General features: G+C 37.0%; 1 protein-coding gene across 2 annotated transcripts in view; it reads right to left on the bottom strand.

The window, feature by feature from the left end:
- ROBO2 (roundabout guidance receptor 2) overlaps nt 1-26,720 on the bottom strand; it is a 400,096-nt gene that overhangs the window by 203,930 nt on the left and 169,446 nt on the right. The window lies entirely within an intron of this gene.

The following is a 26,720-nucleotide window of genomic DNA, read 5'->3' on the forward strand; positions in this document are numbered from 1 at the left end:
CTGGTTAGATATTAGGCTAATCTTCTAGCATGTAATTGTTACCATTCAAAATAAAGACTGACCATGAGATTCCAAATATCTCTTTTGAAAGTCTGGACAGAAATTTTCTTAAAGAAACCAAGAATTGCTGTAACTTTGCTCAGCAGATGATTTCTGTATGTAGAAGCTGTCTTTAGCTTCTCAGTTTCTCCAGTTGCTGAAGAGTTTCTCCAGCTTCCCCTGATCTTAATTTCAACGTTTCACAGAAGTGACGTAATCTTCATTTTTGTTCCCCTTATATATATTGGGCAGCACTATATTTAATAAAATAAAACCACTTTCTCCCAACGATACACCATTTAGGTTATAAAAATGATGGAGCTGGCTTCACAGGCAGGAAATATATGATTACATAATTAAAAATCCTAACACTTCATGGAACAATGCATACTTCCAGTTCAAAATTTACATAAGGAGCAATTACCATTTGCACAAAGTACCATTTGAGTTATTTCTGACAAAAAAAAAAAAAAAAAATTAAAAAAAAAAAGATAATTGATAGCAAGAGGCCTAGAGCAAATTTCCCCTCACTGGTGACAAAAGCTAAGGGTAGGACTGCCATAGCCTGATTCCTTACTCCAAGATCTGGAGAAGGATGTCTGTTCTTCCAATCCTTCTGTCTTCAACAACTCATCACAGGCAGCCACTTCCCTGGGGGCTATGGCAGCATCTGGCACTTCTGCTCTCTGGTGGCAGCTGCAATCATTTTCAGGATAATCTCTTAAAGGCGGCATCTTTATTCAGCTACAGATGTCTTCATCTTACATCCTGTTGGATTCCTCAGGCCTAACATTGTCTCTGCATTCTGGTTTTATCCCTTCGGGTTGGTTTTTCAGTCATACTTCTATCTGAAAGGACTGACAAGCACTCAAAAGATGCTGGAGAACGATTTTTCTTACAAAAAACTCATCTCTTGGTTTCCAGTTTCTCTTTGATGACAGAAATGAAACCCTGAAAAATGATCTAAGTATCTAAAGTTTAAGTGGACTTTTGAGCATCAAGAAACAACAGGAATTCTCTGTTCTGTAGAGAGCTTTCTCCCTCGATTGTTCTCTGCTTGTCACAATGATTTAATTGGCTTCTCTGGCTTCTCTCTTGATAGAGTTACTACTTTATTCTGAAGAGAGTCAGAAGGATTATTTATGAGTAAACTCAGTGGCAGGAAAGGAGCATATTTCATATTTCATATACTTATATACAGCTTAACATAAATCAGTCTTCCAGAAGTGAGTTATTTCTGATCATTTCCACGTGCACTGTTGTAGATCCAGTCTTGAATATTTAGAGGTGACTGGGGACAAAATCATGCATCAAAACTAGCTTTCCCAGGAACACAAACAATAATCTCATAATCCAGGAAGCATTGGTTCCTGCACGAAGGCTTGTTTCATCATGCAAAAAAATAAAAAGGTTTTGTAGAAACTCAATACATTAAAAGAAAGCAGATACAATCTGCTTCAAACTTGCTGTCTGCAATGGAGTTATCATACAGAAAAACACCAATATTGTTGTATTTGGAGAAAGAACCCACCTGTTAAAATGATTTTTTTTTTTTTTTTTTTTTTTTTTTTTTTTGACTGAATCTATCTTTTTCCTTTGATATGAGATTTAAAGTCCATAATCTGAATGATTTCATTGCTGGCTTCCTTACCACACAAGTTTTTATCTCAGATGGCTTAATTATATACTTTTATATACAATATATAAATAACAAATATAAAAATAAATAAATAAATATTATAAATAATAAATATTATAAATAATATAAATAAATATAAAAATAAATATACAATATATTATATATATTATGTGTTGTTAACAAGAAAAAAATAATCAAATTTCTTTTAAACAATATATTTTAAATTTCATGAAACAGGTTTCATTATCTTAAAATGAAAGGTTGATTTAGGAATCAACATGAAGTTATATTCAGTAATTAATATTATTTCTGTTATTAAAAAAAAAAAAATTAGTCCCACAGATACTCTTCCATTTGTTTTTAAAAGAGCAGTATAATTTATCCCGATGCTGACTATGGAGACAACTTGTGAAGATTTTTGTTTATTATTATTATTTTCAGCAAGTAACTCCATCCGTCACCCTTCTGTAACTGACATTTTTATCCCGTTATTATCCCTAATATATTCCACTGAGGGTTTTCTTTCTCTCCAAAGAGGGGGAGGAGATCAGCCAAAGGCATACCCCCAACACCTCCTGCTTTCTAAGCCTGCTCACTAGTCAGAAGTGGGTCAAATGGTCCTCACATGAAAGCATCTAACAAGGTCCCAAAGGAGGCTTCCCTTTAGTGGCAGCAGAGAAAAACACTATTTCTCTTCAGAGAAGATGGATACCGTCTTCCTTTGCACAACTGGGGTACTGATACTTGCCACTTTGAACTTGTTATATTCATGGATGCTATCTGAAATGCTTATATCATTTTGGGAATTAATACCCCAAGATCAGGGAGGGTCTCTGAGCATTTGAAAAGGCTCTGTTCAGACAGAGGCTAGACGTTCTGAAACAATGGAGAACAGCTTAGAAGTTTGGCACTGATTTCCAGCAAGGCATTAAGGACAGATTCAATTTACATATTTTTAAGGTAATAAATTATTTGCATTTTTTTAAACCACATGTTTGCTCAATTTTGTTCTCCCTGCTTTTCTTCAAAAATTTCAGTTTGAATTCAGACCTCATAGAATGCAACATCAGAAAACATGACGTAAAACAAAACTTAAATTACAAAACAAAAAGAAATAAAACATTATTTGACTTCTATTATTTGACAAGGATGGCTGGATGCCAAGTTTAAGTAATTAGGGTCACATGTAAAAAACAAGGAGGATCAGATCAATTAAAGAAATAAACTGTGACAAAATTGCATCAAACCTCCGAACTGCAGCTGAGCCAGAGGCTTTAGTGAAAAGTCCTTCACACAAAGGAGAAAATCTGACACTAATCGCAGGATAAACCTCACATGAACATGTGCATTGACACAGCGCAAAAGTACTGAGTTACCTTATGCACATTTCTGTGCTAGAATACTCACTGCCTCACTTATTAGCTATATAACTTCTTAGTCTCAGCAGTAAAGCCTTCTGCACCACAGGTCTTTCATCAGTTACGCAGACAGCCATGTAATAAATTGTGTACATTTAAGTACATAGTAAACTTGCTTTCAAAGAATGCTTTTTTTCCAAACCACTCATTTTCACTTATTTTTATGATCACAAAACTATAGTTTTCAACAATACGTTTGCATACGAGAAAAGGGAAAAAAAAAAAAACAAACCCAAACAACTAAAGGAAAAGTTCATAGGAAAAAATAATGCCTCCCTCTCCCTCTTCCCCCCTGCTTCAAATCCCATGAAATGAATGGTTAGCTCAAGGATTTGCTGTTTATCTCAGTGCCCCTCAACCCTGAGGCAGGATTAGGCCAGACTCATGTTTGAGCAACTGGAGAAAATCAATGGGTTTTGCCTTATTAATAATTAAAAGACTAATTCACCCTTTCAAGTGATTAAAATCGTGTACAAAATGTATGAATTATTGTAACTGGAAAAGCAGATGTGCAAAAAGGTACACTAGAATAACCAACATATTAAAGGAAAATGTAATTTTCAACGTATATTATAGCAAGCAGGAAGAAAATAAACCACTTAGCATAGTAGTGATTAGACACTTACATGTAGTTAAACAAATACTTTACATGAACGCTAATGGAAGCCTTAACTAATTTCTAGGTGGTTACAACATGTAGAGTAATTGAAACCTAAATCACATTCCGTCAACAACCTACCTGCTGATAGCCGATTCTATCATTAAATAGATGAAGGAAAGCATAAGAGAGGAAAATTACAATTTGCTGGACTAATGGAAATCATTTAAAAGTCATAGCCTCTGGTAAGCACTGAAACACAACTATATTCCTTCTTCTCCCTCTACGTACAAGAGTAACAATAGCCAATGCTTCAATACTTTAACAATCTTACCTATTCAGACACAGCATAATATAGCAGGATGTGCTGTGACATCTGAAAGCTATATGGAAACTTTAAGAAAACTGTTGAGTTTTGTCACTGAAATAAATAGCTGACCTACTTACTTTCTCAATATGTAAGCTATGGAACTATAACTGTGAGTGTTCAAATATTCTCTTTCAATTTAGGTTTGGGTTTTTTTTTTTCATATACACTTGTCCAGTATCATCTTTATATATATCTATGAAAGAGACTTTTGCTATGCAATATAGTTGGCCTTTCTTTAAATCACAGAACCCTGCTATGCTACAGAGACATACAACTTTGCTACTTAAAAATATTTCAGCCACTGAGGCTTTTAATGTGCAGCAGAAGGTAGTGTACATAAAGGTACTTGAAAAACCACAAACTTATTAGTTGAAATCTAATAACGAACACATGAAAGCACATCAATCTTCATCCTATTAAGAGACTCAGAAATTTCCCTTTTCTTGTAAGAAGAATTCCTTTCAAACACCAAGTTCGAGAACAAGACACACTGAGCTCCGAGGGAATTCTTTGTACCCTTTCAGAATACATTTTCACCCTGCACGCCACTGTAACAGAGCACGCAGAAGGAAAAGCATCTGTGGAGATGCTTACAGATTCCTGCTGATACATTATGGCAGGAGTGGAGAATGGAGTGTGGAGAACACTCTTTTTGTGTATGTAAATATGTACATTATGTATGAACAGTATACATTGTATACAACAGTATACAGAACAGACACATTAATGCAACTAAACCAATGGACTACAAAATCTGAAACCATTATTACAATTTACCTTTCAAGTCTCAAGCTTGCTAAACAAGTTCAAATGACGCTCTCAGAAAGTTCTTACACAGTCGAGTTTTGGGCCACAGAGTTATCCAGCAATACACAAAGCCAAGCAATCCCATCGAGCAAGCTGCCAAAACGATGACAAATGCTTCACTGTGCAGGAAGCACTGCTCTGAGTTTTGTTCTCACGCACCATCTCTGCGATAACCTAACTGGCCTCTTGTCTGCTTGTATCTCATTAGACAAGGATGTTTGAGCAGCTGCTTGAAAAGATTTTAGAAACAGAATTTTGGTTTGATAAAATCCAAATCAACCTCCTGTGTCAGCATCTGTCTGTCTGAACAGAATCTGTGCCGGCTGCACGGAGGTCAGCCTCAGCCCTTCTGCTCTTTTTCACCAGAAAGCCACACTTGTCACTCATCCTCCTGGCACAAGTTAACGAGCCACTCCTGCCATAATGAATCAGCAGGAATCTGTAAGCATCTCCACAGAGAAGTATAACACTTGCTAACAAGACAGATCTACAGAAGAAACCTTTGCCCTACTATACAGTGGATTTTTTTATTTATTATTCCAATTTAATTTGGAGTGCACAGATGACAAGAACCTAGGAAAATTGGAAGACTTAAGAATTTTTATATCCCCTCAGGAAAAATGAGGCTTTCTTTTTCTCCCTTGTACTCATCGCTGGTGCATTTTTAGCTGTACTATATCACATTAGAAAACAACATATAGAGAGAGATTCATGCATTTGAATTAAAGCTAAATTAAAGGTATAGGAATTTCTCACAAGATTCTGCCTTTCTCTCTTTCCATGCCAATCCTCACAGCATTTTTCAAATTCCTTCTCTTGGTGAGTACTACCTATTTCTCCTCCCTCCCTCATAGTACAATTATCTAGTTGCTATCGTTATCCATCTGGAATTATAAAAACTACTGTGGTGTAGAGAAAATGCTATTGAAGAGACAGTCAGGTGAAATTAAAATTCACAGAATACACAGGGAAATTGCATCTGAGATGTTGTAAAACTGATCACTTAGGGGGGAAAAAAAAAAGGAAGAAACTTAGCAAATATGCACGGATGAAATATACTGTGTTACTGAGCGATTCAGCAGTGAGAAAGTCCAACCAATTGACAAATGCCAATCAGATCACTGTAACAGGCTTTCAACATTGCAAGTCATTATTCTGCATCATTCTAAAAATATCCAAATATCAGTATCAAAACGAGCCAGCACGCTATTCCACAGTTTTAGCACTGATTTAAAATTGCTAAATTGACTTTCCATTTAAAAGTTACTTTCCAGGATCTTTATCAGGATTTTTGCAGTATCCATTCTTATACTGAGAGGATTTTTTCCCTGATATACAGACAATTTACTGTAAAAGGCCATGATTTGAGGAGCTGAAATAACATCCAAGCTCAAACTGGAGTTTGGCATTTACGCTCAACAATGTAAGGAGGATTACCTACATACATGGATGTTCCACAAAACTGAAAGAAAACCTGCTTTTGCCCTGCAGTTTTCCAAAATAGCTCCATGTCTTCCTTTCTGACACATAGGAAATTTTTTTTTTTTTTTTTTAAAAAAAAAGGGGCTATAGTTGTTGCTTTATATTGGCTTATCTTTGCCAGATGGATACCAGAAAATATTAAAATTAAGAAATAGTACTAATATTTAGCACACATGAAGAGCTGTAGAATGACTGCACTTGAGCTTCACAAGAATTACAAATATTTAAGTAAAAGGAGCTAATTCCTGTCCTGAAATAGTGTCCAAGCATATAGTATGTCTTATAAATAGTAGAAACTTAAAATCAAATTCTTACTCTGTTCCTGACTCCACCTGGGTTGGATTTTATTCATAATATTGCTGACTCTGTATTCCTTTTATTTTCCATGTTTAAAAAAGCTCTATCTGGTAGAAGCCTATCATAATGTAAGACAAAGAGAACGCAAATATTTACCCATGTTTTAATGGTATTTAATTACTGTTATCTGTTTTCTGTTGTGTGTCTTATCGTTCTTCAAGCTTCTGGATTTACCTGGGCAGTTCTGACCCTGATTTTGCTGTAGCTTTGCTCCCACTTGTTCAGTGCAAATCAAGATTAATTCTCACAAGAAAGAGGAGAACTTTTCGCTCGTACTTGATAGGCATTTGAATAACAATTGCTTCTAGGAAAGTATTTAGTGCGGTGGACCATCTCGTATTGTTCTTTGTCCCTTTCCAGATAACACAACAGGTTTGTTTGGCAGCAAAAAACCTCACCTGACAAGGTACATGACTGCTCCCCAGAAGTTTTCCAAAGATCAAGTTACTGTTGCATGCTCCTTACAGGTTTTCTGGTAAGCACTGACAATATTCAGTGCATTTTTAACACCAGGTATGGCGTGACCTCAAAGGAATGTCAGCATCAAGGTTCAGGAGAACAGGAAACTAACCTTTCTGAGAAAGATGGGAATACTGGCATGGCTGAGGTACACAGTTTCAAATATTCTTTCAGAAGAAAAAAAAAAAAAAAATTATAGGCAGTCACAGCCAGTTTTCAGATCACTTGCATACCATGCAGATTACAAGGGCAGTACAAGAAGCATCTAAAACATTTCTGCTGTCAGGGCCCAGCAGATGAAGCCAGGCTCTCCATGTCCCACAGCCCACCCCAGCTTCAGCAGACCTGTCCTTGCCTCCCTCGAGGCTGATCCACATCCCTGGCCATCCATTACTGGGGCTGGAGGCAGAAATGATGGGATATTCACCTTTTCACTGTGCAAATCTGTTATCTCTTGTACAACCAGAGCACAGGAAAAAAAAAAAAAAAAAAAAAAGCAGTGATCAGTGAGCTTGGCCATCTGGTGCTCTTGAAACTTAGGAGGATTTTGCAAATCCTGTTTAACGTGCAGTTCTATGTGAGAATATTTGGACACCGAAGTGCCACATATATACACTTCAGTTCAGCACAGCCTGCCTAATGGTTGCTACCTCCCTCCCCACAAGCATCCACCCCAGTCCTCATTTTGCTGCCTTGGCTGTGCCAGCACAATAGCTTGTGGAACCACACCATGACACAACTCAGGCAACCTCATCTACCAAATCTCCTCTTGTGCCCTTTCTAAAAAATATTCCAAGTGACTGTTCAGTGGATCTGAACAGTGGTTTCACAGCATGGATCCACTAACATGGCTGCCAGCACACCTGAGGGAGCTGGTGTGCCATAGCTGGGCAAGAGATGACGGATGTAGGAATATTTCCAGTGGGTACTGCTGCCAAATGTGGAAACTAGCCTGTAATTACAGACTGCCTAGCTTAGCCTTACCATATTTCATTACAAACCACCTTTATCACAGCTCGTTCCCTAGCACCACAGCCCTCAACTGTAATTTATCTCTTGTGGAATTCGGACCTCAAATTTCTCATCCAACAGTCAGCAGCCCTAATCACCTCTTGCTCTTTGTTCTCCAGTATTTTTTTATTTGCTATGTTTTATCTTCCCTTTAAATTTTAAATAAACATTTTAAGTGACCCAAACATAATAATTATACTAGTGCACAGAAGCTATGTTATGCCTTAGCACTACATAACAATTGCCAACTTACTGGTTGCTCAACTTACAGCTCACAGGGGAATGCCTGAAATACGTGCTGCAGATAGAGATTCTTACAATAAAAACCTTCCAGTAATTACACTCAGAGGTGGCATGTCAAAATAATAATAACAAGAAAACATTAGTATTACAGTAAAGATTTAAAGTTTGCTATTTTCTCCTTTGCCAGGAGGTTTATTCTATTGAGTAGTGCAATTTTGCCATGCCAAAACAGTCAGCCATGATCTCTGAGTAGTTTGCCCTCCGGTCCAGAGCCTGGCTCCAGTGAAAAAAATGGCAGACATAGTCAGAATTCTTGTCTTAAACATGAGCACGGCTTGTCTTCATGCATGGCAGGCATGCAGAGCTGTCAGATGCACTCATCAGCAGTCCCACTGGCCTGCATGCTGCACTGCCATGTACAAGTTGAGCAGAAGGTTAGGATGTGGGGGGAAGCCATCTAAAAACAAAAATGAAGACACTGCAGTTTCAGAAAGACAATCCTTCAGTAAATCTGTTGTACAGCTGTCTCTGATGCTGTCTTGTGGCTCTAACTACAAGAAAACTTCACTTTGAGTAGTCACAAGTCCAAGCTTGTGATTATCTAGCTGTGGGTGTTGTATATGCTGCAGTACTTGCCTCAAGGGAATGACAAATGTCAGTAACACGCAAAAAACACGCCCAGTGTGAAATCAAAGGAATACAGGAAGTTTTGAAGGCATCATTTAAGAGCTCCTCATGCAGAGTTGCTCAGCTGAAAACAGCTATGCAATATACCTCAGAAGATCTAAGTGAGACACAAAAGACGGAAAATCTGACAATAGCTTTAAGGGCTGGCAGGGCATCTTGGAATACTTTAAACCTCCTATAGATTCCATGGAAACAGGAAATGTAAGGACACAGTCTTAAGTATTTTAAATGTCTGATTTATGAAGAATTCAAGAGAAAACACCGACGTCTTGTTAGGGAAAAAAAATTACCCTGTGATCTCAAAGTCTTTGAATTGAAAGGAAAAAAAGGGCATCAAAAGACCAGGGTTTATCACACTTGCCACTTGGGACTGTGCTAATCAGCAGAGGGAAACAGAAGCACATTCATCTTTGCACAGACTCGCCACTGAAATAATCTCTGCAACACCCACTGCTCTGATAAAAAGGACACTTTAGCCTAACACAGCTTTAAGGCCGAGTAGTACATGAAAACAAAGCACAGCTATTTCTGTTACTTCTTTGGTTTCCCCCAAATCCCCATCTGCTGGTTTTCTTTATCATTTTTTTCTTTCAACTCCTGTCTCTTTTGTGTTCCTTTACTTTACACTTCTTCACTTTTATGCATTACTGAAAGCATCTTCCCTTATTTTGATCTTCACTTCTGCAGCACTGATCACCAAAACAATATATCCTCTTCCTCTAAAAGAATCCAAATCCAAACACTTCAGCACTGCGGTGCACACAGTTTGCTGTTACTCCCCAGAATTAAATATTCAAGAAAAATAAAATTATGCCTGAAAATCTAATCTCGCATATTTTTAAGAGCATAAATATTACAATAAAATGGTAATAAACTTGGAAAATTTCCCTTAAAAAGGAAAAGAAAGGAAAAAAAATGACCTTGATAAAAACTTCTTACAAAGGCAATAGAAAAAGTAAACTTTCTTTCACCTCCATTACATAACAAAGCCTACTAGAGTTTTCTTTGGTATTATCAAAATGCAAATTTTCCCATTCGCTTCTGTCCATATCATGACCCACTGAATTCACATCTTTATTTACCCAGTTGTAATCACTTTCCACAATCCCAAACAATAAGCGCAGACATCATTTTTATAACATAATGCCAAGAAATTGAGAGTAAAATTTGATTTTTGCATGCTAGTAATAATAAAAACAAGGGTTAATAAAACTTTCAGTGCACTGGGAAAATATTCACTGGGAAACTTCACGAGAAATGAATGTCCACAGTTGTTCTTTCTATGGATATACCTTTCTACATTTACAGAAATCTCTGTAAGATTAAAATTAACGAATACATTATTTTAGCCTAAGCTAAAATTAGTATGAATTTGTATAGATCTTTTGTACAAATTCATGAGATCCTTCTTTGGATTGTATACAGAAAGCAAAATGATATCTTTTATATCTAAAGTGGAAACCTGACTCTCCTGAACAACACAGTATAGCTGATAAAAATCTAACCTGTATACTTCATGACCCCTGCCCCCCACTTGTCACCAGCAACCTCATATGAAATAGCATATGGAAACTGGTGGTAAAGTGGTTTCAATTACATTTCCTGCCCTATTTTCTAGACCCAAAGGTCAGTGACAAAGGTCAGCCTTTGGAACCAGTCCCTCCTGCTAACCAGAATATCCTACATTAAGAAATGCAAAGTTGTAATGAAACTCAAAGTAAGTGTTGATATTTGTCCATAACTATTTCGTTCATTTTACATCAAGTCTCTTATACAGTTATTCAAAACTTTGAACTTACACAGTAGTGGGTCTTTTGTTCTTTTTTTTTTTTTTTTTTTTTTTTTTTAAATTAAAGAAAAGATACACATGACCCAGTATTGGAAATACTTTCATAGAGACCTAAGACGACTACATTTTGCAACAATAATAATCCTTCAAATGTCTCAGGGATCTTATTTGTGAATAGTAAAAATGAATATCTAGGTGTTACCAGAAGAGACTGTACTTATGAGTTTTTAATATGCTCTCGTGGTCTACAGCAGCATCTCTTTTCCATATACTTAGCCATAACTTACTCCAGGAGGTTTGTGCTATCCTCTACCAAGGAAGTGCAGAGAACTACATCATTCTCTGTACAAAGCCATGGAGTGTTCAAGGCAAAGCTCATGGTTATTGTTGTACACGCACCCTATGAGTGGGGAAAGGCCATACGTCAGATCCCCACGGGTCAGAGCATTACAGTCCCTGCTTTTAACTGGAGGGGATTCTATTTATGTTGAATTCATGTCAGTTCCCACTCCCAAATGCCTAAAAATTAATCTGGAACTTTAAATGAAACACGCTCTAAGCCTTCTTTTCAGCACATGCCGAGTTTCCTTGCAGCAAAAACAATCTCCATCCTGAAGTTAATTTTCTGTTGCCAGAAAACCTACCCTCATGGTTTTCAGTTCCTCTTTTATCCTCCTTATTCTCCTGCCTACGCAACAAGGATGGGCCTTGAGCAAGAGTCATTGAATACCCCCTGAGATGGCCATCATCCTGAGATAAGTCCGCACAAAGGAGCACTTCACAGCTATTTAGCTGCAGCTCATCTCTCTCTCCTTGCCCCTGGCCTTGTCCATCTTGTCCCCCAGACAAAGGATTTTGCCCAGGACTTGAACAAGTCCATCTGTGTCCCCAGCAAGCTTTGAGACACTGATGTTAACAGAATAATATCTTACAGCTTGTTAATATCACTAGACAAACAGAGTTAGCGGGGAGCAACAGCAAGGTGAGACGGTAAGTATCTCAAAGAGAGCTGGCACAGATGGCAGCACACACTGCCCCACTCGCTGCAGCAGTCAGTGGTGGTCAGTGACAAATCTGGGTTAAACAGGACACTGATCTGATCTGTTTTGACAGTGTGGTCTTAAGACTAAGCGTTAAAGGAACAGCATCAAATTCAAACTGCGCCCAATTATATTTTTTGGGGAAAACAAAAAAAACCCACACAAAATCTTATCAAGAGCAAAAGGAGAAGGAATTATCATAAAAACAAATAAGCCAAAACAAAAAGCCCTTAGCTAATCCAAACTCATCACCACCCAAACCAGCACAGGTGCCTAAAATAAAACTTCTGATTTAAAATTATGATGGTTTTCTAAATAAACTATTATTCAAAATAAACTGTATTTGATAATGGTAGAATTTTATAATCGCAGAGTATCACTCTACCTCTTTCAGAAGAATACTATGCTGCTGCAGTTTTTGGTGCTGCCTAGTTTGCTTTAGGACTGGACAACACATTCTGCTTTTGAGCTCACTAAACAAGCGAATAAATAAGTAATGCTTTCATTTTTTATTGCCAAATGGAGGGAATGGGAAAAGGTGAGTGAGAGAAGCATGTCGTGTTCAAAGAGAGATCTCTTTGTTTCTGTTTTGAAGAAGGATATGCAAACATGAATCATACATCTTGCTTCTGCTACAGTAACTCAATATCCTCTGCTTGGTTAAATAACAGACACTTGGCACATACAAAATTGACATTCTTGCCAAGAACTGAAATTTGCAGCAACTCTGAGCTCTGTTGAAACCCCACTGTTGATACTTAAGTTGTACACAGCACTCTACCAGGATCAGCTGTAGCATGTTAAACGAGTATTCAGAATCAGAATGACTATTTAAATCTCTCCTTCTCTAAAACAGTCAGACCAAAGCTAAAAAAAACAGGGTTTTGAAAAGATCTTAAGGACAGAAGGTTCTTCTTGCATTGTGCTGTATTAAAAAAAAACAACATGAAAGTATGCACAAATGCCAGAGCCCATAGAAGTTTAGAATATTTGTCTAGCAGCGGCATCAACACAAAGCCAGTCCTAGAGTGGTGCTCCAGAAAAAGATGAAAAGTCAAATATACTACAAGCATTTCTTAAGAAAAAAAGAAAAAAGGAAAAAGAAGAAGAAAATAAGTTTTATATTTTTCAATCAATTAACACGATGCAAGTGAAATACACAAAGGATTTCTAACCATCCAACCCCATTTCTAATAAGTTGCTACGAAAGTCCAACCAATTGTATTTCATTCCTGGCTGCAACCAGAACCAGATTTCCAGAACAGTATTACCTTCTGATGAGGGGAAAAGCAAGCTTCCATACCCAATGCAGTGCTTATATACTCCCTTGTTCTTGTCAGCTCAAACAGTGCTGACAGAAATCATTGTAAGATCCATTTCTACATATCCATTCATGATGAACAAATAACATCCATAGCCTCATTTCATTAAAATCTACTGTGAGCTTAAAGCTTCATTTTTCCCACGTAACTAAGAACCTACATGTATTGAATAAATCATTATTTCTATAATTCTCTTTCCTGACTTCTTTATAGGCACACATTCTTCTGAACTGTACACACTGACCAGGGCTGAATGTAACAGTGACATACATTCCATTACCAACTTTGAAGCAGAACTAGCTTTGCCTCTACTTTGAATTATGGAATTATTCTCAAAAAGACCAAACTTAGAGCACCATTTTGGTCAGCCATCAGTCTGAGATGGAAACCTACAACAATTTTTCCTGTTGTCCTCATTATAATATTTTATGATTTAAACTAGGATGCCATTAGCCTTTGTGTAGGAAAAATGTGAATTTCCATTGCTGATTAAGAATGATGAATAGTCAATATGGTAGGCAATGCTGCTTTCGTTTCTCAGGTACATTTTCCTTTACTAGACAGGTTAAGACACTAGTTGTGTGCTGAAATAACTCACTAATTAAAGATTTAATATTTACTGTAACAGACTATTTTAGTAAGCTGTCAATAGCCTTCTTTCCAATTCATATTCCCACAATTTAATTCACTTGTCTTACACATAAGATCCCATGTCTTCAGTGAAGGAAGATTGGTTGAACTATCAACTTACAAAAATGACAACTTTGCTGCCACTACTTTTTTTGCAATTAGGCTGGCATACTATTGTCTAAAATACAGGTTCCCAGTACTACTTCAGATATATGAGGGTATCTAAAGAGATCCATACATGAATGGATTGCAGATATGGTTTAAAGGAAACCCACTCTTGTATTGGTGGAAGCTGTGGAAGAGGTGCAAATGCAATGACTTCTAAAGCCCTACCCTTAATAAAAGCCTGTGCTGATGCAACTGAATCCTGCTGTTAAAGTCAGCTGCTAGGATTCAATGCAAATTGTAGACAGTTAAAAGTTGAGGTCAGAATGAGATAGGTGTTTAAACTCCCATAATAGTCATACAAGACCCAAAGGTCCAAAAGATTTGTTAAGACAACCAGGAGATGCCTGCTTTAAAATGGCTTCAGAGACTTTATTAACTGTAAAGGCAATTCAGATACACAGCTCATTTTAATCTGAAGCAGAACCTCCCCCAAATGTCTCTCTGTATACAGACTATGTATGTGCATCAGTTAGACATAAACACATCTTCAACTTGATTAAATAATTTCCCCCTTCACTGTGATAAGGACATTAGACAGTTACAAGGTACTGCAAATGGCTGTCATGAAGCTCTATTTCTCTGCTTCCATCTCTCACTTCAGAAGCTCTGTTTGGTAAGCACTGACCCCTTCTGGAGATAGAGCACTGCTAATCCTATGAATGAGTTCGGTTGTCCACAGCTGAATTAAGTGACCTTTTTTTCCTCCTTGGCTGTCAATTTTTCCTTTCAAAGACATTGCTTGAAGCTACCATTTCTACCGCTTACTCAATCAAAATACGTATCGCTTACTCCTTTTCTCAGGTGTAGTTGACCAGTGAAGACATAATTCATTTGCAAACTACCCTTCACACTTCTCTACAATTTTGCTCTTAAGCAGTCAATAAATAAAGAAACTGTCACTGTCTAATACATATTAAAATATAGATTTAATTAAAGGTTCCATTAATTGAATTATAAAAGTTCCATAATGATGATGCCTGATTTATTGTTTTTGCTGCAAGAGAAGTTTATGTAATATAAGAACACAAACTGAAGGGTTAAGGAAAGACATCAGTAGTAAGGGTTAAAGAAAGACATCAGTAGTTTCTAGGTGTTTATAAAAAAACACAACAGATAAAAGTGCAGTGGACAGGTCCAATTAAGACAATTTGCTGACTTCAGTTATTTCTTCAAATAATAATGACAAACCCGTGGATTTGTTCTTTCCCATTTAAAAAATTCTGGGTGTATTACATAGTGCATTTTAATTACGCACTTCAACAAAATGTCACATTTTACTTAGTGCATGGTAAAAATATATAACTAATGCAGAAAAAAACTCCATTGCATTTAAGCATGAAGGAGGTATAACAAAGTCTTTCTTAACTTGACAGTTTTTATACGTATTTGGTATTTATTCAGGACATCAAACAAACCTTAGAGATCTTTCACTCCTTTTAAAATAAACTTGTGTGTCAGTTGAACAATAGAACACCTTGCCTTACTTCCAGTCTTAGAAGAAAAATATACCTAAACCTTCCTCCCCACCAACTCTTTCCTGTTCCTTTTCAGAAAACTACCACAAATTGAAAAATATAGTTTAAAAATGCTCCTTAAAGCAACATCTGAAGCTCCGGGAAGAAAACAATAAAATAATAAGCTGCCTCTTCCACTTGGAAATTATAAATAATCTTAGGAAAATAACTAGTTTGCATTCAAGATTACTGACTAAATGTTGTGTCTTGTCTTCCTCTTCTGTAGACCGCAAGGCGGGCAAGTTTGAACACGCATACTGTCTGGGGTTGAAAAAATAAGTAGTTTCAGAGGTCTTGATTCTTTCCTGTCATTGCAAACTTAAACAGCATTTTCAACTGTGAAAAGTGAGTGAAAAACTGCTATAGGGTGTCATTGTCTTCTTAGTCTTTTCATAGAAAAGAATGTATCTAAAGTAGAAGAGAGTCCAAAAACATGCAAAGAATATAAGGTATTTTAGAGCAGCACTTTCAGCAATGGTGTGTGTATTTTATGTAGGGTACCCAAACGAAAGTAAATAATGGCTAATGTTTTTCGATTAATGATTTACAGTCTAAAAAGGAGGGATAAAAAACCGACTGAAGCCTATGTATTCTGCATTAAAGACCCCATCCCTACTTTTCTTTCTGTCTCCTTCAGTTTCTGTTCTCCTCTTTCTGTCTGCTTCAGTTTATATTCTTAACTTATTCATAACCCATTTAAGTAAAAGGCCTTTGCTGAAGCAACTACAAAATCAGAAACATTTAAGTGACAAGTGCAAGGTTTTGCAGTTCTCACAAGTGTATCCTTAGCAAAGAATGCCTTAAGCAATCAGCCTCGGGGATACTGACCTACAAGCATACATTTTAGTTGAGTTTAATGAGATTTGGATGAGACTCCAAAAATAAGGAGCCTAATTCAGATGTATTTATAATCCTTGAGAGATGGCAGTAATACATTGCAGTAATTCTACAGTCATACACCTTCTAGAATGTTTACAGAGGAATATAAAATATTGAACTAATAATCTTGCCTTAAAAATGCATGAAACTCAAAAAAACTCATGCAGGTTATTTCTAACCGTGTTTCACAAAAGAAATGAAGTTAGAAAGGAAATATATAGCAGAGGAGGAAAAACTGCAGGGTGCATAATAGGATGAGTTGAAAATAATTATAAATTGTCTGAAAAATAAACAGTGATTCTTACATTTTAGATAGTTTACTATTGGAATACATCCTTCATACGACATTTTAGGGAAAGCAGGCAAAGCCAGGAAGAATACACACCTAGTAAACAGTAGTATGTACAGAATCCATCCTGAGTCCTATCACTTTGATGTTGTCCTTGCAGGATTCCTGCTTTTCTGCTAGGTTGCTAAAAAATTGTGTGAATTTGTTAGAAATAGTCTGGGTACACACCAAGAAATCACAACAGGAGTACTGATGTCTGACATTCATACGACCCTTTAACATGTACACATGCAAGTATTATAATACAATTCAGCAAAGATTTAATAGCCTAATTAACTAAATGTTGGGGAGGAAAAATTATGATTAACACATACAAAGCTTTTCTTTGTTGCAAGTTGCTTACTAAATTATCATTCAGTTTCACAAATATGGCATTTTTCCCTGTCCATCTCTACACTCTGAAAAATCCTTTGCTGTGCATGCATACAGAGAAATACACAGCTGATATATCACAAAAAACCTGTCAAGCATTGGTGAATTCTGGTGTTCCAGTGGTTAACTGGAATGTAGCACTCCTTTGAGAGGATAAAAGGAATAAAGTTCTGGAAGCCAGAGGTAATATTTCAGCCTCTGATTTTATTAGACACAGTTTCATTCCTAAGCATAGCATAACCCATAGAACTAGAGAAATTGCTATCTCAAAGACTGGAATACTTCATCTCTCTCATAATCCCTCAGCAAGAAACAGAAAATCACTTTCAACATCTCCATAACACCTTTAATTTTTCATGTTGAATGTTCTTTTTATTGTTCACCTAAGAAATGTGCCAAAGTCTCAGTTATTACTTATTAGTCCATACCAGTTTATTACTTCTTTTAAAATACGGCGCTTCTATTCTCCAACTATTTGCTTTACACACCACTATATATATATATATATATTTTCTTTCAAAAGGGTTAGGAGAAGGCACTAAAAGAGGTCTGTGCCCCAGAACCCCAGCAAAGAGCCTATATATGCAGCCAATTTGATGTGACTAAACTGAATGCAAATATCAAATATTCCTTGAAAAAAATTAATGATATGAAAACATGCATTTCAATGACAGACTGCATTCACAGTAACTTCTAGAGATGAGAAAAATATTGAGCTATAATGGAATCATGATGTTAATAAAAATGCTCAGTCCTCACAGAATGGAAAAACCCTGAAAGCTAATGATCTCATTTATAGGAAGCCCAACAGTATATTCCTCAGAAATCCTCTGTAATGCTATGACTATCAGGTCCCACACTGGTAAGTTCAGAAGCCTAGATTTCCCCCCAAATGATAAACAGTTTCAGGGAAGGGCAAGAAAATTTAGCTCATTTAGTTTGCCATCATGGGATTGCCAGCTCACATTCTGGCAGTTGTGCCTACCTACAGTTTCAAGATGACACATAGCAGATATAAGCAAGTATGAATTATGTTATTCTGCTGTGCCACAGCACATTGCTCAGTGCTGTTAGGACTAGAAACACAACAAAGAACATGAATCACTCCATGTATTATCACCTCTCTCCCTAATACTTGAACACAGAAAAGCATCTCAAATCTGAAACAGTGCTGAACAAAACCACAGATGCATAAGCACACCTGCACTTAATGTACAAAATCAAAACATTTACTGAGTGTTAGTCATATATACTGGATGCTTGTAACAATATCAGAATTTAGCTTTGTTTATTTTTAGAGCATTTATTTATTTACTTACAGTACTTAAGTCCAAATGTACTACCTTGGTATGCACAAGCACATCTTATGTAAACACTGGATCTTCCATACCAAACTGATTTTTCACTGAAGATATCAAATACCTTCCAGTACAGATGTCGACAAGGTGTTTGTATAAACAATACGGATGACTCATTGCTGACATTTAAGGAAAGGCCATAAGGTTATTTGTTAACAACATGCCTATATTCAATATTGCATTTTCAACAATTTGTTTAAAAAAATACGTATCTTTTATTAAGAGGTGGGCAGAAACTCATGTTTTTAGTCATTTTGTGGCTTTCTGAGAGAGTCTTTGTGCTTTAAATGCCACTACATCTTACTTTCACCATAACATAGCTTTTCCTAGAAAAGTGATACGAAAATGAATTGACCTTTTGAATTCACATTTTGAGTTAAGAATTACCAGATTTTTTCTGTTGTTTCAAATCTAGAACAGAACAAAACTCAGATTCTGTTTGTACATTTTGAAACCACCTTAATGATGTTTGCTATTCAACACTGTTTTAACATTTAGATGTTAGTTAGATTAATTTTTTTTCCTAAATTCAATTCTTTACTATCAAGAAAGCAATTTAATTTCCTTTTAAAGAAAATTTCAGGCAAGTGAAATCAGAAAAGCCAGCTTTCCACCTGACAATTTTAACCAGACATTTAAGTTCACCATCACAGCTTGTACATAAGTCTCTGAACTTGAGTTCATTCATTTTTAAAAAATATACTGTTCAAAGGAAATAGAATGAAAAACAAGACAGAGTAGTGAAATAACAGCACCAACATCTGCGTCTTGAAGTCTATTTTAGATTGACATAAGTTCATAGCTTAATTTTAGTGGCACTGAGCTGCTTTACATTGATGGTCTGCTGTTACTGATCCTGAGAGTATAATGAAGAGCATTAAGTGTTTAAATATAGATGTCAATAAAATACAGGCCAAATAATGGCATAGTAGGAATTTGCAGAGATCTACCATAGTGATATAAGTTGTAAAAGAATGGTAATGAGAAATGGATCAGAGAAAAACCTGATAAGAAAAAACGATCAAAATAATTCACAAAGCCTCCCTTCTTCTGACTGAACAGACTTGACCACAAATTTATGGCACGTTGGGGACTCCATAGTGTCTCCACAACTGCACATCTGCATATACTGCACTCAGGCCATTGAAATCAAGTAAGATTTTTCATGCCCTGTGTCACATGTTCAAAGTAGCACAAGGGTCAGTGGTAGCTACTACTATGGATTAGATAGTAAACACTATGGTAGCTACTACTAAGGATTAATGCTATCAATGTCAGTATGGCTTATCACAAATCCGTATTTTCTTCATTAGAAATCAAAGTCTTTATAGCACTTTTGGTAGCTCTGTTCTATGATGAATACAAACATAAAAGACAGACACATTAGAGGGAAATGGCTGGAAAGCATCTTTTTGTAACATTCCAAATCCTGGAGACTAATCCATTACCTACAGCTTGTGCTATTGCTCTAACCTCCTAGGCAAAACTGATGAAGTGCTAACCCAGAGGAATCTTACATGTTAACCACAGTTTCAATATCATGACTTTTCATCTATGGACTGGAAATATTCTTTGCTCTCACAAGGTACAACATAGCCCAAACTTTTAGAAAGTTGATGCTTAACATTCCAGGACATTATTATATGCCCTTTACCTAAATTTTCACAATGCTAAATTATGCATATCTCTGGAAAGAAACAGTATTAAGGTTGCTGCAGGAAATGAATGGGTATCAATGTTCTTACTTATAACTATTTTGGCACTTCAAAAGTGATTCACTAAGAATGCAGTCATCAAACGGAAAGCAGCCAGTATGTTATGCAGTAGCCTGTCTAAAATGCAATTTGGAAGACAAAATAAAAAGTTTCATGTACAGGAAGGAAAAGACAGAGGATAGAAACCACAGCTGATCTCTTGGTACTCAATGCCACATAATTCATTGTATTTCAGTGTCTCTTTGCAATGTATTCTTGATGTTAAATATAACACACTTGCAACTAAAGCAAACAGATACTTGGGTGCATGTACACTCATATATTTGCACATATATATATATATATATATATATAAAAGTAGCGAATTGCAGAAATTCCAGTGTACAAGACCACATCCAGTAGAATATTAATTCACGAAAAAGAACAGGAATAACCAGAAGAAAAAAAAAAAAAAAAAAGATGGTATCTCACCTGATGTATAAAGATCCAGGAATCAAAAAGCAATCACATGAATACCATTAGTTAATAAGTCCCAAGAAACACGAATAAAGATGAAAATTCTGTCTGCTCTTACTCAAGGTAGTAGAAAAAGTAATAATGAAGCCTTTTAATTTGCATTGTATTCCAAATGGAAATAAAGGATCAGGAGGAATACATAGAAGTTAAAAATGCCTCCTTGAAAATATTCATAGAATGGCTCAGGTTGGAAAGGATCTTAAAGATCATTGAGTTCCAACCCCCTTGCTGTGGGCTGATTGCCAACCACGTTCAAGTCAATGAAGATGAAACTTTTTGAACACTTCCTCAGTTTACTGAAGTAAGCTTCAACTGATTCTACAAATTATCTCAAAATATAATTAATTCTAACATCTTTTCTTACTTGCTTGCTCTGAGTATTCAAATAATTTTCAATGACAAAGAGACACAGTCTTTTGACACAGGAAAGGTAAGTAATCCATTCAGACCCTGTCTAATTTATGATTTCTACAATTATTTTTCTGAATTCCACAATTATTTGTCTCTCTTTTCCTGCGCTCTATTACTCATCAGTTTCTCAAATTTATGCCTCTATTTGCCTCAAAGAATCAATAATGGCTCTTAGAAGCCATTAGATACAACAGAGGAACCAATCACTTATTTCAATACTGCTTTATGCACATTTCTAAAATACAGCTCTCATTTTCCTTTACCTAAACAAATCCCAATAGAGATATTAAGCAGGTCTCATACTTTATAATTCTACATTTTCAGAAAAAAATATAACTCCCAGATTTTAAATAGGATTCTAAGATGCAGAAATACAAATAGAAACCTTGTGTTCTTGCCAGAAGTTCCTATGAGAGCTGCTATGAAACTAGGTGTGAAGGGGATCAGGGGGGATAGTAATCCTTCCAATGACAAGGTATGGGAAGGTGTAACTATAGTAGAGAGACAGTGCGCAGACAGGGGCCTTGAAGAACCTGCTGCCTTGAGAGGTGCTGGCAACACTGCAACACATATAAAAGTCCTCATCTGATGATGAGGCAATTGCTCATGGCAACAGGAGAAGGCAGTGGGAAAAATTAAGGGAAATACCCAAAAGGAATTAAAGCGTTATCCTTTAAGGAAGTGACAAGACCAGCCGCACAGCTGAAGTGCCTCTACACCAATGCACGCAGCTTGGGAAAAAGGATGAGCTGGAAGTTACCATGCTGCTTGAAAAATCACAATATAGTTGTCATTAGAGAAGCCTGGTAGGACGATTCCCATGACAGGGGACAGGCAAGGAAGGAGGGATGGGGGTGTTGCCATCTGCATCAGGAAAGGAATAGAATGTGAAGAGCTGTCCCTAAAAAACAGCTATAAGCAAGTTGAAAGCCTATGGGTGACAGTTCGAGACCAACGCAGCAAAGGGAGCCTTGTGACTGGCATCTACTAGAAGCCACCAGATCAGTCAGAGCCTGTTGATGAGGCCTTCTACCTGCAGCTACAGTAGGAGTTGGATCAGGATTAGAGGCTGCCTAGGCTATAGTGACCATGCTATGGTTGAGTTTATGCACTAGAGAGATGTGAGATAGGTGAAGAGTAAAATGAGGAATCTTAACCTAAGGAAACCTAAATTCCACCTCTTCGGGGAGTTAATCGACAAAACACCCTGGGAAACTCTTCTCATGGGCAAGGGTATGGAGCAGAGCTCACAGATTTTTAAGGAGGCTTCCTTCAGAGCATAAGAGCTTTTCAACCACAGGTATAGCAAGTCAGGAAAGGAAGGTAAGAGAACAGAATGGCTGAACCAGGACCTGCTAATCAAACTGAAGACCAAAAAGAAAATGCACAGGCAGTGGAAGGAGGGACAGGTACTATGGCAAGAGCGTAAGGAAGCTGCTAGGCTGTGTAGGGATGGGGTCAGGAAAGCAAGGCCCAGCTTGAAATGAACTTGGCTAGGGATGCCAAAAAGAACAAGAAAGGCTTCTGCAGGTACCTCAACCAGAAGAGGAAAGTCCAGGAAGGTGAATCCCCCCTAGTGAGTTACTGATAGTCTAGTAACAACAGACAAGGAGAAGGATGAGATACTTAACTTCTTTGCCTTGGTCTTCCCTAATAACCGCTTGCCACACAGCACTCTAACACTTGGTTTGGTAGGAGGAGGGGATTGGGGAAAACAAGGATTGAGTGCAGTCCTGACAAAAGAGACCTCGGGGCACTGGTGGAAGCTGGACACGAACCAGCAGTGTGCCCTCACAACCTGGAAAGCCAACTGTATCCTGGGCTGCATCAAAAGAAGCATGGCCAGCAGACCAAGGGAGGTGATCCTGCCCCTCTACTCTGCTTGAGAGGCCTCGCCTGGAGTACTTCTTCCAGACGTGGAGTCTTCAGTACAGGAGAGACACAGACCTGCTGGAGAGTGCCCATAATAGGGCCACAAAAATGATCCAGGGAATGGAACACCTCTCCTACAAGGACAGGCTGAGACAGCTGGAGCTGTTCAGCCTGGAGAAGAGAAGACTGCAAGACAACATGATAGTGGCCTTTCAGTATCTAAAGGGAAGCTACAGGAAAGAAGAGGACAGACACTTTAGCAGGGTCTGTGGTTATAGAACAAAGTAAAATGGTTCTGAGCTCAAAGAGGGTAGATTTAGGTTGGATATAAGGAAAACACTTTTTACACTGAGGGTAGTGAGGCACTGCAACAGAAGTACTAGAAACCAACAATTGCATCAATATTCTCTCACTCATTAACAGATCCAGTTCAGCAAACTTCACACTGAGGGTAGAATTGTGTACTTCAAGAGCTGTAATGTAAATCATGTTCTAGAACAGAATACCAAACACAGAGACAACTCTCTATTAGATTTTTGGAGAAAAATACCGACTTTTTTCTAAATCAAATATTAGCTATTAAATTCAGCATGTAGAAGATATTAATAAGTTCATTTTATAGCTTTTATGATATAGAAGTTGTTTTCCACAATTGTCTACTTTCCTCTTTCAGTCTTCTCCAAAATTACAGTTATACTCAAGAGAATACCACCGAGTATAGTTGAAATTGAAAGTTCCTGGGAAATTAATGCAGAAAAATCTGAAGTGTGGAAAATAGTCTGGTTTTGTTTGCTAAGTAGCCTCACACTACTTACACACTTCAATCCAGGTGTTGAGGGAATGGAACTGACACATACTACACTTCCAAGATTTTAACGAGCCCAGAGCTTTCATTTTCTTTTACATTCTAACAATGGGAAACACAGCCTCCTTACGTATGACATAAAATCCAATAAAGAATCCAGCTGTCCATTCCTTTATGAACCCTGAAACTCCAGTACTGACTGCAGTTGTGTCAGATTTTTCACACACACTAATGCAAAAAATTTAATTGCACTGTACCTGAACAAATACAATACATTCAACCTGTCTCTCTTCCTGTCTGCATATTTTAAATACACAGAAAAAGCTGTACATCTGAGTGGTACACACCAGCAAAATAAGCTAGCGGGTTTTACAGTTTCTTGGCTTTCTGTGCCAAAGTTTTCTAAAGTATACCCATTCCTTGCTAACATCTCTCATTAACTTCTATAGCAATGAAGCAAATTAACATATCTGTTCTACTAACGGCTGGCTACATAAAGAGAAAAGAGAAAGCAAATATGCAATATCCATGCTAATTGGGAGACTCTAGCAACATCATAGGCAAAATTTTGTTCTTGGCAACAACAACAAGCAGTGATATTCTTGAGATGACACCTCCATGACTGGACTGCTCAGTTTTCTCATCTCTTTCCTTTCCACCATCTAAAGAATTCCATAGGCCGTTACACAATCTGTATAGAACACCATTAGATTGCAGCTGGCAGTGTGCAGCTGCATAAGAGCTTGTGAGAGTCATGTCGTTCTAACAGCCATCACAGAACACATCTCTGTTCCATGGTTAGTGAAGGGTTGGGGGATGGTCTTTGTGTGAGGGAACCTCAATAGTTACTGCTTGTCTTTGAATTGCAGTCATTCATGTCTTCTGAAGTGGCAGTAACAGCAGAGAAACTTAAAAAATAGTTTTAAACCATGTCTCAGACGTAGCTGAATGTGCATATGCTCTTTCTTTCGGTCATTTTTGCAGTGCCTTCAAGAGTCCTCACTGAATCCTTTCACTGAGCTTAGGCACAGTTCTTCTGTAACATGGCATGAGCTTGCAGGTAAGGATGTCAGTGAAAATCTGGGTTTGAGGATCAACTTAAATGCACAGACAGCCCCATCGCTCTTTCCCTGCCTTTACACAAGTAAAAATAACACTACAAAAATGCACAGAAAGTTCGTACACGCAAGAAAAAAAAAGTTTTTGCCAAACTGATACACATTTTTAACACTAAATACCATAATTTGAAATCTTCCACTGATTGAACACTGGATGAAATAAAGCAGCTTTTTTTTTGTTTTCAATTTATGATTTTGATCTTAATCACTCCGCTAATCATGTAGGAAAGCTGATCTCAACAATTCTCTAGCTGTGAAGTAATCTTAGTATGCGTCCACCTTCTTAAGAACATTCTGCTAACGTCTATGCTCCAATATCTACTACTATAAAGTAACAGCCAATAGACACAGTAACAATGGCATCCAATGGACACACAGCCACTGGACACTTAATTAGAAAACATGTTTTCAGATTCATGCACTTTGTCTGTTGCATTCTCTCATACATCTTGTTACATAAGAGCTTCCCAGCTTTTTCTATATAAAGTTTTCACTGCTGCACTGGAATTCATTTCAACAACCTAAATTTTAAACAAATAAATCATAACAAAAATACTGTAGAAATTTGGTATTAGTAACTTACCTGTTGAAGTTACATCACAGTCAGTGTATTTGCACAGCAGTTCAGGTATCCGCATTAGGAATCCATGACCATGTTGGTGACATGAAAGAAAAGGAAGAAAAAAGGAAAACAATAAGCTATCTCGCTTGTTTCTAAAGCAAAACAAAAAAACAAGGATTAAACAAACCCATAAAGAACAATCAATCTTACATTGCACATGAACACAGAGTATATTCATTTAAACAGGTGCCGTTTTATTTCTCCTGCTACTATTTATTACCGCAAGACGGCTGTGAAAGTAGCTGTTACAAGAAAATGGTGAATAGTACTTACATTACACATAAATAAAAATCAAGCAATCCTGTTACATTTGATAGCAGGCTACATTAGAACAGTTTCACAGCATTTTTGTAAATGACTTGAATGTACTCTTTATCTGAATATCAGCAGGCAGAAGGCCAGAATGGAAATTATGCAGTAAGAAGGAAACTGAACAATTCAGATATGTTTGTGGAAAGCTCACAAATCAGAACATCTCATTTGGCACCAAATAAAGATTTTATTCATGATGTGCAACAATGAAAAGGAATGTTGTTCTCTGGAATAAAGTTAAAATTACAGTAACATGAACTAACAAATGTTTTCTTAATAGATAAAATAGAGGGCAACATTTTTCATTAAATATGGTCACATGAGGCCAAATGTACTCAGCTGAAAGGAAACTAACAAGAACAAACACTGGAATGGAGCATCTTTTCCTACAGTATCATCTCTTAAATATACCATAATAATCTCAAGCAGATATCTTCAAGTTTAAGTAATTATTTTCTCTGCCTCCATAAATATTTTATTTCTTTGTATAACCTGGAAATGACACAAATTTGGAAAGAACATATCTTCAGAATGTTTTGCAAGATCAGTTACTGGGCAGCCAGGAAACTATAGTGACTACATCAGTTCCTGTACTTGGATTCTGATCTTTCTGAAGATGTGGCCTGTTTTGTAAATCTGCAAAATTAGACTTTCTCTCATACACAAAGATGCTAAAAAGCTGTATTCTATGGTGGTGCTGGCAGTATAAAACTCAAATCTTGACTGAGCTGTGGCAGTTATCAAATGTTGACTCTGCCAGAGTCATGCCAAGCTTGTATATCAAAGAGAAAGAACCTCTTCTGTTAAATCATTCTGCC

The sequence above is a fragment of the Centrocercus urophasianus genome, unplaced genomic scaffold (assembly GCF_019232065.1).
Source record: "Centrocercus urophasianus isolate 14NV4802_14NV808 unplaced genomic scaffold, USGS_Curo_1.0 seq_12, whole genome shotgun sequence".
Classification (NCBI taxonomy): domain Eukaryota; kingdom Metazoa; phylum Chordata; class Aves; order Galliformes; family Phasianidae; genus Centrocercus; species Centrocercus urophasianus.